We start from the raw sequence: 15,706 nt of genomic DNA on the forward strand, positions 1-15,706 counted from the left end.
TCAATCACATAAAAAAGCAATTTTATACAAGCCTGGGATGTTGCGAGGATGGAGAACCTTAACCTATTATAACTTCAGCCCCAGGCTTCTATAAAATGAGGTCATTCAGCTCCACTGCTGGGTCATATTCTCATTGGCAAATGACTCAAGTTTAGTCTCTCCAAGTACTAATAAAGTAAATAGATAAGCCACCACAATTTACAAAAGACAATTACCATTAAATGATCATTTTTTTCTGAGAACTTGGCAAACTTTTTTTTTAAGATTGGACACAACAAAAGAGGGCATGTATCAGATCCTGTTACAGATGGTGATGAGCCACCATGTGGTTGCTAAAAATTGAATTCAGGACCTCTGGAAAAGCAGTCTATGCTCTTAACCTCTGAGCCATCTCTCCAGACAGAACTCTGCAATTTTTTAAATAAAATAAATTATTTCAATGTGTCAGTAGGCATTTAGTGGGACTGGTACTTAGTGCCAGTTAGTTGGGAAGGAAGGTGTAACAGGAAGATTATCTGAGTAATGAGTTTGATGCCACCAGAATAGAAAACATAGATAAATGTGTACTACTTCCATTTTTTATTTCATTATGATCAAAATATTCTTAAATGTCATAGGCCTGATCTCCATTTTCATAATTGTATCAGTCGTAAATTTTGACTCATTCTTTTGGATGTTTAATTTTCACTTGGATTACAATTACTACAAGATAAAACTGGGTTAAGTCACTACTTTCAGAGCAGTTCAAACACTGACTAGCCCTTAAAGCCGTTCCCAACCAATGAGGTGAAGTCTGTTCCCATTATGCATGCCATAAACATCTGTTTATGTTCTACAGGGGCAGCACAATAACACAGTAAAGGCTCAAAGAGTAAATACCTTGGGTTTGGTATTTACTATTTACAGCAAACAATTCATATTTGCTGTGAAAGTAGCTACATATAAGCTATAAACAAATGAGTATGGATAACGTGAATGAGAAAATACATGCCTACTATTTGTTAGTCATTAAACACTGTGTTTGTGTGTGTCTGTGTGTGTATGTCTCTGTGTATGTGTGTGTGTGTGTGTGTGTGTGTGTGTGTGTGTGTGTGTGTAAACTTAAACATACAGACATCCAAATCAGTATATGTATACATTTTTCTGTCTTGAAGTAGTAAAGTATTTTTAGGCGCTAGGGATCAAACACAGGGCATCGTGGTTACTAAGCATGTATGCTTCCATTGACCCACATCCTGAGCTAGCAAAGATTATTTTTACAAAATAAATTGTAAATATTGTTTCAAATAGGGCTGGAAAGATGTCTCCACAGTTAAAAGCATTTATTGCTTTTGTAGAGGACCTGGGTTCATTTCCCAACACCTACATTCTGGCTCATAACCATCTCCAAATCCAGTTCAAGGATATCCGATGCCTTCCCTGGCTTCCAAGGGCACAAAGTATGCACATGGTGCACATATATCCATGCAGGCACTCATGTATGTAAAAAGAAATCTTCAAACATTTGTCTAAAACAATAAACTGACAGCTGAATTTGCCCCCCAAACCTGAAAGGAAGGCAGTCCCAACCCACTTTTGCTCTAGAATACTGCCTCTCAATCTACACAATGCAGACTACTCACATGCTGTTCTTAATGGAGATTCTGATTCCACAGAACCATGTGAGATCTAAGATTCCACTACTCTCCCACATGACTAAAGTTAAAATGTCTAAAGAAATGGTTCAGAGATCAAGAAGACATGCTACTCTTGCAGAGGACCTGCCTTCAGTTCCCAGAACCTCAGGGCAGCTCACAAGCACCTAGAACTTGAGCTTCAGGTATCTGATATCCTCTTCTAGCCTCTACAGGCAACAGTGCACATGTGCACTTACCCCCAAGGAAACATGCATATGCACAGTTTTTTTTTTTAAGTTGAACCTCAGCATAGGATTTTTTTAGGTAGCAGAAATTTGTTGGTCTATGTGAAAGGACTCCTATCTATTTGATAGATGTGATGACTAAAACTGTCTAAGTGATAATAAAGCGCTAAATAAATATTTCTATAATGAACACATAAATAAACAAGGGAAAAGTTTTGAATACAATGCTAAGGTTCTTCTTATGCCTTTATGATGTAACCTTTATGAATTTATCATTCATATGTCCATCTTAGTAATAAGCTTACTGAAAATAACAGTGCCTTTAATATCATAGGTTTTCTTCTAAATGTTACCCAATTAAATCACACACTTGGTATTTATAAACAGTACAAACACTGCGTCTTAGAGCTTGACAAAACACTCTTAGGACAAATACATACAAGTTACTCTTCTATGTTCATCTACAATGATCATCTTTTATTTGCATAAGTATACCATGTTTGTTATACATCAAGCCCTTCGTATATTCTGCTTTCCCATATTAAGGTATGCTCCTCATTAGTTCAAGTTTAAACACGATTTCACCTGCTTAAAAGGAAGTGAAGAAAAATAAGCAACCTTACCCTCTCCCCAAGTACTTTTCTCAATGAATGTGTAGTTTTCTCTCTAAGCACTGAATCTTCTTCAAAGCATTTGTTATATTCGTATTATATAATTCATTACTTCAGAGCTCATTATTTTACTTTACTTTATTTTATTTTATTTTATGTGTACAGGTGATTTACCTACATGTCTAGCCAGTCACCATAGGCATAAAGTGCCACAGAGACCAGAAAATGCATTGTATCCTCTGGTACTGGATTACAGATTTTTAGCCTCTATGTGGGTGCTGGTAATACAAACCAGGTCCTCTGCAAGAGCAGCAAGTTTCATTCACTGCTCAGTCATCTCTCCAGCCTGAACTTTTTCAAGATTGTTCACCCTCTCCTTATCTGTTCTATATAGTGCTTAAAGTTCTAACTAGAACAATAAGACAATTAATGGAGAGCGAGGGGATACAAACTAGAAATGAAGAAGTCAAGTAGCCTTACTTGCAAATAATGTAATACATATAACTAACCCAAAAAATTTTATCAGAGAATTCTACAGCTGATAAAAGCCTTCAGCAAAGTGGCTGAATACAAGATTAACTCAAAAAATCAGTAGCCCTCCCATATACAAATGATAAATGGACTGAGAAAGAAATCAGGGAAGCAACACCTTTCACAATAGTCTCAAATAATATAAAATACCTTGGAGTAACTCTAACCAAGCAAGTAAAAGATTTGAATGATAAAAGCTTCAAGGATTGGAAGAAAGAAACTGAAAAAGATACCAGAAAAGAAAAGATAGAAAGAAGACCCCTTTTTTCATGGATACATACCAAAAATGGCCATCTTATCAAAAACAATCCACAGATTAAATCAATCCCAATCAAAATTCTATGACAATTCTTTATAGACCTTGAAAAAACAAGACACAACTTCATATGGAAGAACAAAAAACCCAGGATAGACAAAACAATCCTGAACAATAATAGAACTTCCAGAAGTACCACCATTCTTAATTTCAAGCTGTACTTCATAGCTGTAGTAATAAAAAAAAAAAAAATCACATGGTAGTGGCATAGAAAGACACATTAATCAACTGAATTGAATCAAAGACGCAGTTATAAGTCCACACACCTATGCACCCCTCATTTTTGATTAAAAAAAAAAAAACTACATAGTGGGAAAAGAAAGCATCTTCAAAAAATGTTGCTGGTCTAATTGGATGTTTAATGTAGAAGAATGCAAATTAAAAAAAAGAATGTCTATAATACTGAACAAAACTCAAGTCCAAATGGATCAAAACACTCAATATAAAATCATACACACTGAACCTGATAGAAGAGAAAGAGAGGTATATAGTCTTGAACACATTGGCATATGAGATAACTTTTTGAACAGAATACTGATAGATCAGGCACTACTATCTACAATTAATAATAAATATGACTTCATGAAACTGAAAGCTTCTGTAAGGCAAAAAGACAAAATGACAGCCTACAGAATGGGAAAAGATTTTCACCAACTCCATATGTGATAGAGGGCTAATATCCAAAATATATAAGGAACTCAAGAAACTAGACATCAACAAACCAAACAATTGAATGGAGTACATATCTAGACTGAGACTTCTCAACAGAAAGATCTCAAATGGCTGAGAAACAAAGAAATGTGTTAGCCTTTTGCCAATGTGTTAAGCCTGATGCCCTTAGCCATCAGGGAAATGCAAATCAAAACCACTTGGAGATTCCATTTCACACCTGTCAGAATGCTTAAGATCAAAAACACAAGTGACAATTTATGCTAGCAAGGACATGGAGCAAGGGGAACATTCCTCCATTGCTGTTGGAATGTAAACTTGCACAGTCACTATGGAAATCAATAAGGTGGTTCCTCACAAAATTGGTACGTGATATACCTCAAGGCCTAGCTATATGCTCTTGGGCATATACACAAAGGATGTTCCGTCCTACCATGAGGACACTTGTGCAATTATGTCCATAGCAGCTTTATTCTTAACCAAAAACTGAAACAACCTAGATGTTCCTCAACAGAAAAATGCAGAGTAAATGAGGTACATATTCCCAATGGAGTATTACTCAGCTGTTTAAAAGATGACATCATAAAATGTAAAGGCAAATGGGTGGAACTAGAAAAAAGAAAATCATCCTGAGTGGGGTAACCCAGACCGAGAAAGGAAAAACATGGTATGTATTCATTTATAAGTGGATATTAGCTGTTAGGAACAGATGCAGAGACCCACACCCAAACATTAGGCAGAGAGAGCATCCACATTTTGAGAGAGTTAGAGGTAAGGAATGGATCTATGGCAAAGGTGAGGTGGGAACATACTGGAAGGAATAGAGGGAGGTGAAGCTGCAGTAGGGATACATTGTATAAGAGTAAGTTTAAAAATAAAACTCCACTTACCTACTACTGTACAAGTTCCTCAACCTTTAGAATGGTACTTCCTTTATTCACCACTAAATCTCTACCAGTACCACATCTGACCATAAGTACATTCATTGACTGAATAAACATACTTATGTTTATATACCCAGTTTAACAACAGTGAGTTCTTTTTGTTCCCTCTCAAATTCCTAATGTGGCACAGGAATCATTTACTGTTTCTCATGCTTCAACCTCGGAGTGCTAAACCTACAGAACCGTGCCACGATTATGCCTGTTTTATACATTGTGTCAAACTCAGGGCTTCCTGTATTCTAGGCAAACACTACCAACTGAACTACATCCCCACCTACTGACAATGTCTTTCATCTGAGCGGGCAGCAACCAAGTTTACACTCCGTGACATTGCCCCTACGGCTGTGTGTTTTTACAACCAGTGCCCATAAGACGCACGGTGTTTGGCATTCTCTTTCCACGGATTTTTGGAACTGGACCTACAGTCTGATCTCTCCATCTACACTCATAACTCAAACTGAATAACCAAAGAGTGGTGGATGTGTGATGGTCTTGTATATTTGAGAGCATGGGGTTTAACTTTATAAAGTAAACAGGAGGAAGCGTAAATGAAGAGGAGGAGAGCACTGCTTACGTTACTACTGATGTGATGCACAGCACACCCAAGCCCTCAAGGAGCCAGGTTTTACTGTGGGGTTTCAGAAATTATCCTAAGAGCTCTCTGCATTTGCATATGGGGATAGAGGAAAGTTGATTTCTGATAGTTACAAACAACATTAAGTTAAAATAAAAATATTTTTCAGAGTAAATATGTTCACTATCCACAGAGGCAAAATTATAACCACAAGATGTATCAAAAATTGCAGTAGGGAAAATATTATGTGATAAGGGGTTTGATAAATGTGTGGTCATTATGAAATATTATATATTTCATATATATATATATATATATATATATATGTACGTGTACACACACACACAAACATATCCTGAAGAAAAAAAAAAAAGGTCTGGTCTACAATTACTCTAAGGAAGATTTTTCAACAATGGCCCCTTCCAACTATATTAGAGATACTTCTTAAGTGGTTAGCAGGAAGAACATTTTTTTAAACCAAAAACACCAATAAATGGAGTGAAGTAATTAGGTAAATATAATCAATTTAGCCCAAAATAAATGGAAGAGCAGGAACTGAAGTGTAGTCTGTAGAGTAGGTGTAAGCTGAGGATAAGACAATATGAACATATCCCCTGGCATCCTGTACTTATGCATCCATGGAAAAAAGACAAAGCAAACTAGATGAGAGCCAGTAAACCCTCTGAGTCTCCTACATATCTATCGCTTCAAAATGTGAATCAATTCTGGTGATTACTACAGTTAACTAATCCTTCTTAATTAAAAAAATTAAACTCTGCTAATTGAGTAAGCCACTTTTTTAGGAAGTTACACTGTAAATGAGAAAAATCCTAGCAGTTTCTTTCATAGTGCAATCCAAAATATCCATTATTTTCCAAGCAGAAAATGAAAAATGTCAAAAACAGTTTTGCTGTAGATATTTAGTTGTTTTTCTGCCAAATTAATGAAAGGAAAATATTGCACTTTGAATTGGTTAATTACCATGAATCCTTCTGCAAAAGGCTCCTGTTTGCAGAATTGAGCCAGCTTCAGTTGGCACACTTCCCTCGTCTTCATGGAGACTGAACTATAGGCTCCACTGTACTGGAGACATGTACGTTCTGTCATCATTCACAAGCTGACTAATCAGCCCTGAGCACTCCACACTCAACTGTCTGGAGACGCTGGACAAAAGAAATCCCTTGCCCAACAGCACATTTGCTGCTTTGAGTGTTTAAGAACTAGCTTTTAGAATACACAATGAACAAGAACACCAGGATTTCTAAATCTTCTAGAAACTGCATGCACTTCAAGAAAATCCTCTGTGGCCATGTTACTTAAGCAAATCCTCCAGGAGCAAAACAACAGATGGAAGGAGATCCTGAAAAATGATCGTTGGAAACAAACGTCAATATTCATACCTTCCACATGTTAGTATTGTGACCAATAAAAAGGATCAGGGAGACAAAGAGCTTAATTCCTATAAAATTTTAGCTAAAAATATTTTAAAACAATACTGAGACATCAATGCAGTGACAATATGACACAAAATGTCATATATCACTGTAAATGAATAGCAGCTAGCTGAGAACAAGATGTTTAAGAAGAAAGACAGAATACAAATAAACACAAAGGAGACAAGAGGGGACAAAAAAAAAAAGCAACATGATTTTTTTTTAAAGAAGGGAAGATGGGACAAAACCAGTACTAAAATGAACTATTATAATAAATGTGATCAAAATATTGAAACTAAAAGGCATAGATTAACAGACTCCTAAAATGAGAGGTATAACATGTTGCTTTAAAATGTACATAAAGTATATACCCACAGAAATTAAGGGCAAAAGTATGAAAAAAAGACAGCATATTAACTCCAGTGTAAGAAATTTGGAGTCACTACAACACCATCAGAGAAAAGCTGCTATAGAACTGTTACCAGAGATAATGAGAATAATTTCATAATGATAAAGCTGTGATTTTATCAAGAAGATCAAATAACCTTAAATCATTATGCACTTAATTACTGATGCTCAAAACATAAAAAAAGTAACAAAATGATAGGTTAAGATATGTATTATCATCACCATAAAGTATGTCTCAAATTTGAAAATGTCTAAAACAACATAGAGCATAGTCTTTCCTAACAATCAACTAAATTAAAAGACAGGAACAGAGGTCTCTGGCAAGCCACAAAATACTTACGCTGAAAATGTATTTCTAAATTGCCAAAAGGTCAAAAAAAAAAAAAAAAAAAAAAAAAAAAAAAAAAAAAACCACAAAGTGGAATTAGAGGTTCTTTTAAATAAATAAAAAGGAAAACATGCCATATTAAAATAAGTGTCACTGAAACAATATTTCCAGGGAGATTTATGGCACTAGATGCCTATACTAGGGATGGAAGTCTGAATGGCCATAGAATAAGAAACAAACAAACAAACAAACAAAACCAAAACAAATGAAGATAAACTGAAAAGGAAATAAATCAAAGTAGAGTTTCATGTTAGGGAAAAATAGAATAGAAAAAAAACACTGAAAGTGTAATTCATTCTTTTAAAAGATCAGTAAAATTCCTCTAAACTTATCTAAAAGATCAGGAAAAAAACTCTAAAACAAACTAATCAGAATTAAAGCTATAAATGAGCAACTTCAGAACTGAAAGAGGATATTGCTACAGAATCTATACATAAACATAGTTGTATTAGAAAAACTTTATGCCATTAAATTTGACAATATAGACTGGAAAGCTCAAATTAATTTATTTATGAATAATGAAAGAAAACCCCAAGAATAGACAGATTTGCTGTCTATTCTAGCACACACTTAAAAAGAACAAAGGTCTACACCGTCTAAATGTCCCATTCTATGAAGCCAGTTATGCTGATGATGATCAAAACACAAATACGAGCAAAAGTGCATCACCACCAGGCATGGGAATGCCTTCCTGAATGTAAGTTAGCATGAACTGACAAATGGGAAATCATCAACTTAAACAGCTTCTGAAAACAATGAAAGAAAAATAATGAAGTTCAGAGACAGCCTACAGGGAAGGAGACTAATATCAGTAATATAGAAAAGTTAAAACATTAAACACCTTAAGCAAATAATCTAATCCAACCAGTAACTGGCCAAAATAATTAAACAGACATCTTTCAAATAAACTACAAATGGCAAATAAATTCACTTTTAAAATGCTCAAAAAATCTTATCAATCAGGAAAAACCCATTAAGAACCACATTGAGATTCCAACTCAACTCTGTCTGAATAGCTATTGTCAAGAAGGGGATGGGGGAGATGCTGCTGGTAATATAGAAGTAAAAAACCATTTACCTATTGTTAGTAATGGTGAAATAAGTGCAGACATTGTGGAAATAGTATGGGGTTCTTTTAAAAAATATAACTACCGCATCATTCAGCTGTTCTACTTCTGCTTATATAGTCAAAAGATTCAAAATTAGTGAACAAATAGATTTTTGTGTACCCATGTTTATCAGGGCCCAATTCACAAAAGATAAGTAATAGAAACAACCTAGGAGTCCATCAACAAATTAACATATAAGGTAATGTATATAAATATAAGACTTTCATTTCCTTATGAACTAAAAGTATGTTGTTTGCAGGACAATAAATGGACAATAAATATGACTTTAAGTGAAATAATCTTAGGCAAACATTCCTGGTTTGTTGTTGTTGTTGTTTTCCATTTGTGGAATGGGGATGGGGTCAAGCAAGTAATAGAGGTTCTATTACAGATGTGAAAGAGGTATTACAAAGGGTAACTGCAGCAGTAAAAATGAGCTACTGTATTATATAAATGGATAACAATTGAAAAAAAAGAGGCTGGCAATTTGAAAGGAATTGAGGAGTGTTTTCTGGGAAGTGTTTGGGGGTGATGAAAGGGAAGGGGGAAATGATATAATTTAATATAATACCCAAAATAAAAGAAATTTTAAATATTCATTGAATCCAAATCCTCATCTCTGTAAGCTTTTTTATTTACTTGTGGTTTTTTGTTGTTTTCTTTTAGACAAGATCTCAAGTAGCTCAAGCAGTCATCAATTCACTATGTAAGCAAAAACGATTTTCAACTTCTGATCTTCTTACTTCATCTGGGATTATAGACATGAGCCACCAAGCTATATCCATAAGCTTTTTTGAATAGGTATTAGTATGCTAATTTCAAATTCCACTTGGAAATACAGAAGACTGACTAGCCAAAACAACTTCAAGGGAAAAAAGAAAATAGACTACCACTATGTGATTTAAAGACATTTTATAAGCCAGCAATAAACAAGACAATATGCTACAAAAATCGACAAACACAATAAAGAATTCCAAAACTGACCCACAGAAAAATGGGCAATCTATTTTCAAAAAAGATACTAAGGCAGAATGTGGAATAAAAATACTCTTTAATAAATAATGATCAAACAACTGGATATCCATAATTTTTAAAAATGATATTTGAATATATATGTGTGTATAAAATTCTCAAATAAAAATATTGTATTACAAAATAAACTTTAATAGTACCTTATGCTGCATACAAAAATTAACTCAAAAAGGATTTCATGCTACATATTAACAATTCTAAGGCAGATACTGAGTTTCAAAACCCATAGAAAATGGATAAGTGGGGTCATTCCTATAACTATTGGAAATTGACAGTAAAGATAATCAGTTATGCTAAGACAAATTACTGTGTAGCAAATTAGAATCAGAGACTTATTTCTAACACCTCTATGGGTGTTTTAACTTTGCATAGTGAGATTATGAATTTAAAGAATGCTGCTCTGCTGAGCTTTGATGCTGCAGATACTGCTGATAAAATTATCCATGGCCTGAGGTCAGTATTTCCATTTTGGTCAAGCTTCAAGAATGGCATATATAGCTTGATCATGCTAGACCTTTTTGTCCTGGGAATACTTTTATTCCTGCCCATCATGTTGAAGCTTGTCTTTAACAACATAAACCTGTTGGCAGCCAAAGTACATGGCTTGAAAATGGAAATAGAACCCCAGACAAAGTTGTTACATTAACAGGCTGACAAGCCAAGCATAAGATTCTGCAAAAGGCCTTACCAACCTAAACAGAAGTGCATCGCTTTTGATAATGCATATTCCATGATGGGTAAGGAAGGCATTCTTGTCAGAACAACCTAAGACAGGCTCAATCTTGCTTATGAAATTAAAAATGTGGAGAGCTTTTGGGGCTTCTGGGCAGGAATCTGGCATTGGCCAAGGACAAGGAAATGGGCTTCAGGCAGGAATCTGACGTTAGGCTAAAACAAAAAAAGTAATTTCAGGCAGGAATCTAAATCTTAGGCTAGAACAAAGAAGTAGGCTTCAGGCATGAAAATGACTTTGGTAGGACAGGGAAGTAGGCTCAGATATTTTGGTCATCCCAATAAGCCCTTAGAAACTGTGATCACAGGAGTGTTCACAGAACTTTGTTTATTGCCCCTTGCTTGTTCTTTGACTATTTGTGTTTACTGTCTTGCTTGTTCCTTGACTATTTGCATCTATTGTATTGCTAGCTCCTCAACCTAGAACTGACCTTAATACTTGTATTTAATTAAAATGGTACAAAAGCAGATTAGGAAAAAATTTTTTAAAAAAAATTAAAAATAAATATTAAAAGGACAAAAAACAGAAAACAGAAATCCTTAGTTATCATATAATGTCAGAATGTGAAGCAATTCTTAAATCAATAAATAAAAGAGGCTAATACGTTAAAGGAACCTTGGAGCCATCTAAAAGAGATTCCACTGTCTAAAGCTAGAGCAAGTTGGGTAATAACATAAATGACTAGCAAAGAACATGAGTATGATCTAGGGCATAAAATAAATGCACATGGTTTCATACTGACATAATAAACAAGGAAGAGATGAATCTTTCTTTACAGAATTTCAAACAATTTATGTGCATACTTCTCTATACAGACCATAAGAACCTCTTTATTCTGTTTCTCCTAGGAAATACTTAGTGACTTAGTCCAAAGAGCATAATATAGAATAAATTAACTTTATACTCAGGTACTCAGGAATAAACAAGAGTGACAAACATTTCCCGGGTTTCCAACTCTCTCTTCTCACACCCACCCCCCACATGTATACATGCACTCACACAAACACACCACACACACACACTCACTTACTTTAGCCCTAATTATAACATAACGCGTATGATGAGAAGGGCCTGTTGTCAGGTGGTGGGGAAGTAGAGTCTCATTATATCATACATGCTAGACTCAAAATCCTGTTGCATCTTTCATCCAAATATTAGCATTCCAAGCATTCACCCTGTTGACACTATGTAAATAAGTACTTCTAAAATCTTATTTGAATAATGAAGTATCACACAAACCCATCTTAAAAGATATTCTAGCCAATGAATGATCAATACTACTCAAAACTTCCATAGTCATGAAATCCACAAAACAACGGACAAATTAAGAAACTATCATATTGCAGAGCAGATGAGGGAAATGTTAGAACTGAAGACAAAGTGGAACCCGGGAAAGGAAGAATAGTTTCAGCAGAAACATTGATGAAATCCAAATAAAGGCTGAAGTTAATTGTAATGAGCAATACAGTGCTCAGTCTTGCTAAGTCCCTGGGGTTATGTAAGGAGTTAATAATAGGAGAAAGTGGGTGAGGGGTTACGGGAACGCTCTGTGCCACCTTAGCAAATTTATCTAAAGTAAAAAGCTTATTATAATAATGGGTTACAAATCAAAGTGTAAAAAGCAAAGCTACAAATCTTTCTGAATGTAAAAAATTACATTTGCTATTTAGTTTGGTAGAATGATAGCAACAGAACATAAGAGATAGAAAAAAATCAGTAAATCTGACTGCGTCAAATAAAAAAAACCTATGTGCTCCGAAAGACACTTTATCAAAAGGGAAAAACTAAACAAAAAATAAATAAATAAGCAAATCAAAACATGGAGAGCATGACATCTAATAAAGGACTTATATTTATAATATATAGAGAACTCTCAAAACTAACAATCTGGTTAAAACTTGATAAATATTTGAACAACTCCCAGGGAAAACACAAAGACAGGATGGGCCTGAGGCACAAACTCATGCCCAGCACCCTCAGCTACAAGGAAGACACATATAATATATCAGCCTGAGCTCACTACACAATTGGCTAAAATTTCAAAGATTTGTGAAGTGATGGCAAGGTGTAGAGGAAGTAAATCTCTTCCAATATTGGCTGAAATGCATAATTAGTACATTTTAAAAGCAGCTTAGGAGCTTCTTAAAAATGTAAACATAGACTTGCCATTCAATTTAACCATAATACTTCTAAGTATTTACTCAAAAGCAAACAAAAAATATTAAAGGTCATAGCAATTTTCACCAAACTACTTAGTAACTGGATAAGTGATCATTTTATACTCACTTTGCTATTAGCAGATAATGAATAAAACAACTTTGACATATTCATATAATACAACTCATCATTTAAAAAAGAGTTATGTTACAAGCAAAAGCATGGATGAGAAGCCTTATTTTGAATGAAAGAAGCCAGGCATAATAAATACATAACAGATTATTTAATTTCTATGAATCTCTGGGAAATTTACTCCAATCTAGTAATAGGGAACAGGTGAGAGACTGCAGGAGTGGGAGAGGAATTGGACTTCTGAGACAGGGACAGGCAGAAGAAAAAGGCTAGAAAGGGACCCAGGAAAACTTTGAGAACAACAGTGTATTGACTATTTTGATTATACTCATCATATTGCAAAGAGGTACTGCATCACCCTCCCCGCAACAAACCATACATGTTAAATAGGTACAGTTTGCAGTATATAAAATAACCCTTAAATGCTGTTTTAAAATCAATACTCAGAAAATCTGGAAAATGTAGAAATAGTTTGTGCCTGTAAACCAGAAGCTTCAGAAATGTCATGATAGCTTTAGACACAGTAAATGAAATACTGATTTGATGTGTCTTATATGGCATTATAAGTTAATTAATACTCAGAGAAGAAACAACAAAAAGGCATTGTATTAGTTACATTACCAAAATATATGGACAAGTGGAACTGTCTATGCATTCCACATTGTTTTAAAGATATAGGAGTATATGAAACTTAATACATTATGTTAACGGGCAGCTGGGTTATCATTCACCTAAGAAGATCAGTAAAGAAGGCTTGAAAATTTGATTGTATGTGTTTAGCATTTTGTTTATATTACAAATTCCTATTTATTATACAAGGTTAAGCACATAATAATAATAATGCTTACCAATTATTATGTTGAAATAGTAGGCCTAGAGATTTGACCAGGCAATCTATTATACACATAAACTTTATAACACTTGAGATAACTATTGTTTCAATTTTACAGATAAACATCAGGATGAAGAAAGTTAAGGAAAATCACAATACAGGGAATGCTCAGGCAGTCAAGTCTTTCTGGCTCCACAATTTAATATTTGAATGCTTCCTAGTTCAATGAAGACATGAACCACTGATGGCTTTTCTCCTAAAAATACTTGCTTTAATCTCATCTGATTTGTGTTCAGTTCTTTCAGTGCCTGCTAACTTTCTACAGTACAGTGATGAACAAAGAGCCGTACCAGCCAGTGTCGGAAGTCATGAGACGAGGCAAAGACAGCCTGTGCATTATGTAGCAGAGATAAACTAGTTAGAAAAATCATAATAACATAGCTGCATATCAATTCTGTAGGATTTCATCTCAGTATGTCTTAATTGAAGCAACTATTTTTACCTGGGCTACGTGATTGTACAATCTGTTAAAGCAGTTTATTTAATCAAAAGTAAAAGCAATATATAATTTGATGCAAAAAAATTTCAAGTCTTTAAAATGGTTAGAAATGAGGAGATCTGTGAACTCCTCTGATTGCCTGTCAAGAAGAAACCAGAGAGAAACCTTTTCATGACCTCCTCCTACAAATAAAACTATTCAGAGATCATACTGTTTCAAGACACAACTTTGTTTAGTTCTTTCCTCTGATGGATAATGAAACACCACAAAACTAGGAAGAAAAAACTTCCTTCATTGAAATTCTAGACTCTTTCCTCTTCAGTTCTTTGTGGTTTTAAATTTAAATATTCTTATGTCTAGCCAAAGGATGTTTCATTAACTTCCTTAAATCACTCCAAGGAGAGCTGGAGTAGCCCATAGTGCACACTCATTTGCAGGGCATCTACAGTCATCTTATTCTCTTGCCCAGACCTGATTTGGAAAGCGCTTTGTTTTTTGTTGGGACACTGCTGCTTTTGTGTTATAATTTATAGAATAGGTATAATTACTTGGTATACAGTATAAGTTAAAAGCACAAAATTCATCTGTTCTTGGCAGATAAAACTGTTATTTCAGTGTACTAGACATGTTCTGAGGCTATCTTCTGTATAAAAAGACAGTAGTCTTCTCCGTTCTCCATGGAAGGAAAGGCCTTCCCTAAGAAGGCTTCTCATGATAGAAACATTTAGTGTAGATCCAATGCCTTAACTGTGGAAGTAGACCAAGAAAAAAAAAGTTCACACCTTAGTAATTTTTCTCTGAAACGCTGTCTTGCTACAGCACTAACATTTTGATTATGCTACAAGAGTTCCATTCTGCAGAAAAACTAAAATGCCTTTTTTAAAAACACAAAGGGAGGATGGGGAAGCCTTTGGAAGTAAAGATACACTTGCTGTGAGCAGCAGGGGACATGGCTTCCAAGGGACAAAGGAAAAAAACAACTTTAACCCACTTTAAATATAATCATTTTTTGAAACATGATAGTAAAGTGGGAATAACTGAGTGATTTCAGAGCTCAGTAATGTAAAACTAGGCAACTGATAAAATGACAAAAGTAAGAGTCCAGACTAAGAAATCCACCAAAGGCGACTACCTCCCAAAAGCTGATAGAATTTTCTCACCAGAGCCTCAGAACATGGGAAATGCAACTTGCTTTAATTCTTCCATTTCTATCTTGAACTTGACTACTGGGTTTCCTTTCATAAAGAAACAGGTTACCATAGAATGTAAATGATTTTTTTATGTACCACTTTGTGATCTTTCCAAGGAAACATTTTATTCTTTCAAGATCAGCCTCCCCTAAGCAGCTTTCCTATGTCCTGCACAAGCAGATACTATTCCATAAACAGATACCATGCATGAATTAAGAAGGCTTCATAAGAGAACCAGAATCTAATTACATAAACTACTTCCCTACAGGTAGATATAAATTTCAAAA

At 34.7% G+C, this 15,706-nt stretch overlaps 1 protein-coding gene and 1 long non-coding RNA gene across 8 annotated transcripts in view; one reads left to right on the forward strand and one right to left on the reverse strand.

Moving 5' to 3' along the window:
- Rfx3 (regulatory factor X3) overlaps nt 1–15,706 on the reverse strand; it is a 239,369-nt gene that overhangs the window by 164,646 nt on the left and 59,017 nt on the right. The gene's annotated exons all lie outside the window — the stretch shown is intronic.
- On the forward strand, nt 1,691–13,940 carry LOC143441116 (uncharacterized). Its single transcript, XR_013108341.1, has 3 exons — nt 1,691–1,819; nt 9,511–9,550; nt 13,849–13,940. It is a non-coding gene; the product is annotated as an uncharacterized LOC143441116 (long non-coding RNA).

The sequence above is a fragment of the Arvicanthis niloticus genome, chromosome 1 (assembly GCF_011762505.2).
Source record: "Arvicanthis niloticus isolate mArvNil1 chromosome 1, mArvNil1.pat.X, whole genome shotgun sequence".
Taxonomy (NCBI): Eukaryota; Metazoa; Chordata; class Mammalia; order Rodentia; family Muridae; genus Arvicanthis; species Arvicanthis niloticus.